The following is a 6,016-nucleotide window of genomic DNA, read 5'->3' on the forward strand; positions in this document are numbered from 1 at the left end:
AGACCTTAACAAATCTAGTTTATCTGGCCTATTTATAGTCATCCTAGAAATAAAAGGAAATTATATTTTATCATAATACAAGATGTCCATGAGAGAGCCACATTTAAGGATCTGGATTTTGGATTCTGGATCTTGATTTTTTGTTTTGCCTTAACCCTTTGACCTGTCATCGACTTTTAGCGTAAGTTTATCACTCTGTAATCATTACCCTTATTGCAAAGTAACCATAAATAAAGATTGAAATTGAGAATTTGGATGTGGGTAAACCCCCCCTCTTTTTTTGCTCTTAGTTTAATAGAAGGAATTTTCTTTGATATCAAGAAATAGATTTGTGGACATGACAGGGAGCTCAATTTTTATGATTTATATAGCAATAATACATTATTCAATCACTGGGATATGTTATCATTCGAAAATTTCTTTAACACTAATTATTTTATTAATTTAGACTTGCTTTTACATTTTTCAATATTTGCCCTTAACAATTTCTTGGAATAATCTAGATTGATTCGATTCATGACTACAAGTTTTTGGCAAATCAACGCATCATTGATTACAGTCTTTTGCTTGGAATGCACATAGAAGCTCCAAGTCAAGGTACTTGTCCGTCACTAAATATCCTTCGTACTTTAAACCTAAACATGAATACTTGCAGTGTATCAAGTTCTCTTTTTGGTAGCCAAATCTAGGTGCATAAAAACATTAATTGGATGCATTTGCTTTTATTAGATCTAGGATTTTTAAAATTTATCGTAGGAAATTTGATGAGCCCCTAAGTGTTCCATTATGTCTTTTTTAATTTCACATGCATTGACAGTATGAAATGATAGTGCTCAACTGATAATAATACTTGAAATCTTTGGTCCAACTGTCTGAAGCAACAGATAAAGTATTTAAATCAAGTAATCAAAGTGTTCCAGTCTGAATTAACCTAACCAGGCCCAAGCATTTATAATTATGTGCATGGCAATCTATAGAGCTTTGACCTCTCTCTCTCTCTCTCCTTTTTGGTTCTTGATCCGATTTTTGTTTTTCAATCTTTGTTTTACCTCGCACTAAACATCAAATTGATTCATACAAACATTTAATGCTGTTTCACAGTAGTGTGTTACTTGAATGAATGAAAGTTTGTTGTTTTTAGTTGTTTTGGTGGACCCGACTTTCTTTGTGCGCCCCCCTTTTGGAGAGGGCGCGAATTGGTCTTACTACAGTTTGGACTCTTGTCACGGTTCTGAATCTAATCTCACAAAGTGCAATGCAAGACTAATAAACACCAAAGAGTCCAAATTTGGCAATTGGTTTTGAAAAATTAATTTTGAATCAAAAAGCGTCAAATATGGACTACTTTGCCAGATTACAGAATCGCTACCTAAATATTTTGTTTTTGGAAAATTTAGGAAACCCTGACGCGTGCCAAAGGCCACGTGTCCGTTATCATCAAAGTTACCTCGGCTCGGGAACTTGGGTACGAGAGGGGAAGGTCCTGAAATGAGCACCCCCACTCGCCCGATCAAAGATCGGCCTCTACTAAACATGATACCTTGTTTTATAAACACGTGTTCTTATTCTGAATATTAGCTAACTTACTATGTGATGCGCACAACATACAAGTATAGACTAAATCGCAAAAATTGGAACAAAACAATTCATGTTTGTTTTCGAAAATGGTTTGAAAGTGCCACCCTCAAGTGTGCTTTAAAACATGATGATTTGCCACTCTGCAAAGTGGGCTTAAAATTCACATTTGTTGAATTGTCCCAATTCAAGCAACTAAGCCTTTATCCACAGGCATTCATGCAGTTAAATCACTTAAGCAAATAGCCTCATGGCAAGCATGCTATCATGTCAACACTCACACTCATGCAAGGATGCTAAAGTTAAACACTTACAATGTACTCCAAGCCAAAACAGAAAACTAGTTAAAAATCATGCATGATCCTAACTATGTTAAGATACCTAATGCAACACATGCAAAAATGCAACTGAATAGGCTCGGCTATCTAAGATGGCATATGAATGTAACACTTGATAACTTGCTTTGAAACACGTATTCAAGTAGGTATTGAAATACAATGCAGTTTGAATGATGAGCCGAGCCCGGTGCATGCAAGACAAATGAATGATGCACGCATGCGAGCATAAGGTATGCTAATCAAAACATGCCCTAATCTAACCATCGAAAGCGGTTAAATAACGTGGGGTTGGAAGACATGCATACACACACGCACACTTATTACAACATTACGCCCTCACGAAGGAGGGTTCGAATGAATAAGCTAAGCTAATCTAAGCTAAGCTAACTAACCTAATTAAACTAATTAGACTAATTATTACAAACCAAATTGAATAACTAGTAAACTACTTACTAATTATTACAACACTTAATCAATTAGCAAACTAATTAATTAAATTACAAAACAATTGCTAACTAATAAGTAAAGCATTAAATTACATTACTTCAGCTCTACTTCAGAAAGTTGAATCATGCATGCATTCGGTTTCTCGCCTCGAAAAGCCCACTGGCTTGCGCTTGAGAGGCTCTGTTTGCAGGGTGTCTCCAAGAACTTTCTGCTCTGCCTTACCAATTCCATGCTGGGGAGTGCACCAGTGGCCTGCCGGCTATGATTGGTTGCTGCCGGCCATCTGCTGGCCAAGAGTGGGCTCTGTCAGCTAAGGATGAAGCATTGCCAGCCATTGGTGTGGTACTGTCGGCCACTGGTGTGCTGTAACACCAAACTGCAACAGAGCACAAAATAGAGGAAAATGAAGGGTTTTCCAAGGGTATGTTTGTACCATGCCCCGCCTTATCATCTTAAAACATTAAAGGAGTTGCACCATTGGATCCAAAACCATTAATCAAGCATTTTGAATGCATGATGGCCAAAGATCCAACTTGTACACATTCAATAAATGCAAGACAAACAAGACTCTAGGACCATTACCTTATCATGGATAATCAAAGGCAATGGAGACAAAGGGGATTGACTCATTTTCATCACTTCAAGTATGAAATGAACCAATCTTCCTTGTGTTTAATATAACGTCCGATTGAACACAATGCAATGGATACATAACATGCTTATCTTGGCATGTTTTACTTGATTCAATTCTTGTTTACACATTTGAAGTTACCAAACCATTCTTTAATTGATTTGTCCAATGTGAAAGTTCTCTAATGAGATGAAGGTCAATCAAAAGATGGCTTAGGACATGAGAGAAATCATGCTTTTGACTAGGAGGAATCCTCAAAAGAGGGTTAAAGCCATTTAAGCATAAGCCTCAATCTCAAGCTTAAACACAACTTTAAGACTAACCATCCCTCAAAACAAATCAAAAGTGAAGAAATGAGGGAGGTGGCAGAATTTTAGTGCTAAAATGACATGAAACAAAAGACTCTAACATGCAAACAACTCATGTACAACATGTTAGGGACTTGAGCATTAAAACTAGTGAATAGCACTACACTAGCGGCATGCAATATCAAGCTCAAATGGCCAAACAAGCCCTAGACAGACCTCAAACATGCCAAAACAGTGGCTAAAATGAACTGAGATGGTAGCATGAAAAGCAAGAAAAACATGCTCATGCATTGGCTCATAAACAAGGCATAAGGCACAACTCTCAAAAGCATTTAAAGAGTGATATATGTGAAAGTGTGACAGAGGAATATGCTCTGAAATCACATGCTAAATGACGCCAAAACATGCAAACATCACAAGCAAAGCATGCTAAGGGCCTCAAATCACAAAGCTAGTGAAGCTAACTACACTATGGCTATACAAAGTAAGCCTCAAGGGACCAAGATCACTCAAAACAAAGTTCAAGCATGTCAAAACAAGGCCAAAAACATGCTGGAATGGAGCCAACACATGCTAGAATAATAAGCTAACTCATTAGGCATGCAAGGCTAGTGAGCATGATTACACTACAAGTGTAAGAAGCAAGCATCAAATGACTCTACCAGCCAAAAACAAAGTTAAAGAAGGTCAAAATAGAGCCTAAAACATGCTTGAACAAAGCTACAAAAAGTTAGAAATACATGCTCACATGTTTGGCCATCAACACATGCAAACAAAACACAAGGAGGGGAGGCCACCCCCTCCTATTTTGGACCTCAAAACATGGTTTTTACCACTAAAAATTCTTTGGAATTCAGTGGTTAAAAGGCCAAAAAAATTTGTTTTAGAAAGCTTTGAAAGATGGCACAAAAGGTTAACAAGCAAAGAGATAAGAAGGGTGGACCACCCCCAAACTCAAAAGGGGCTTAAACCACCATTTTTAGGACTGAAAAATAGAGTTTTCTTCAGTTCAAAACCAAGCCAAAAACAGTTTGCAAAGGTGGTAAAAACAAGTATGAAAACAAGCTTAAAGGGTGAGTCTTATACCTCTTGAAGCCAAGCACACTTTGAGGCACAAAACCAAGTCAAAACCACCTTAAGGAGCTCCAAGAATACCTTGTAGAACCTCAGCTCAACGATCAATAACTTTGATCAAGGATGCATAGGCAAAGGGATAGTGTATCTACACTTCTATGCACTCATGCACAAAGGTTCAAGAGAGAGAGAAATGTAGAGAGGGAGGCTCCCAAAACTCTTCCTAAAATGTTTCTAACCTCCAAAACCATAGAGAAGCCTCTCTATATATAGAAAAATACAAGCTTTGGTCGAAATATCTCCAAAAGGGACAGCTGTAACAGCTGGAGAACAAATATCTGCAAAAATCTGCCTTTCTGCATCAATTACCGGCACTTCTTCATTGATGGCCAGCACTTGATCATTGTTGGCCGGCATGGGTCACCCTTGGACGGCAGGGGGTCGGCATAGGCCATTCACGGCCGGCACAGGCCATTCATGGCCAGCACATGGCCAGAAAATCCCATTTATGGCCAGCATCCTCCACCTTTGGTTGGCCAGAAAAATCTACTTTTTGGGCCCAACTTCAAATGGACATAATTCTTTCATTTGGACTCCTTTATAGGTCATTCTTGAGCCTAAATTGAAGCCCTGGAAGTCTCCTTTCCAGCGGTGGCAGCCTCACATCAAAATTACAGCTATGAAAAAAGTTATGGTTGTTTGAGTGAAGACTGCTCAGTTTCGATCCTACCCGGATTCATGCCAAACTTCTCCCAAACTTGGTTTCTTCTCTCCTCTCCTCTTTTCTTCAAATTAAAACCCCTAGATAAGGTGTTTTGAAAGATTTTTTAAAAAAAATTCGTCTCTCCTTCATTCATTTCTACTTTGTCCTTGCTCGGTTTACCGAAAAGCGCAACATTTAACGAAATGCGAGCCTCGGAACATCGTAGGAACTCTTTTTCAAAAAAATATTTTGAAAGAGAGAGTTTTAAGGTCTAAAATCATTTAGTCAAAAGGCTTTGGTCCAAAAAGGGGTTTGGGATTGGGATTTGACGCTTCTCTTGCTGAAGAAATCGAATCTTTGCACTGCACATCTTTCATCACCAAGTAAACAATTAGTAACGCCCAAGTCTTAAGGGCGGTCAAAAATGGGGTGTCTACAACAAATTTTGTAATTAGAATGTTAAAATTGCACAATGGAGTATAGGTACTTTACATGGATTTTGTGTACAAAAAAGGTGAAATTTTCTAGATCTTATGATTTCTGTCACTTGCTTTATGTTCAAAACTCACAATATGGAAAACCAATTGGTGTATATATATCAACTTCCAAAGTTGGAAATCAGTAAATAGATTGGCAATCAACAAAGGCTGCAAATAGAGAATAAGAAAATAGTAAAATCAAGAGGAATTTACAATACAATACATATAGTTGTAGAATGAACAAAGTAAGGAGCATGTTAAAGTATATATGTTGAAACTTCAATTTTTGTAGACAAGAGAGACAATAGTCTTAGGTTTATGTGATTCTTACGGGAATCATATTAGATAGATCTCATTCCAAGTTGAAACAAAAACATTTACATATGTCATTGTGCAGTAGTAACTTTTGAAGTTAATTGTTTTTGTCTATATTATGGAAGATACCCACTGTAAAGAAACAT

This window comes from Camellia sinensis, chromosome 4, assembly GCF_055761805.1.
Source record: "Camellia sinensis isolate YWXY chromosome 4, ASM5576180v1, whole genome shotgun sequence".
Classification (NCBI taxonomy): domain Eukaryota; kingdom Viridiplantae; phylum Streptophyta; class Magnoliopsida; order Ericales; family Theaceae; genus Camellia; species Camellia sinensis.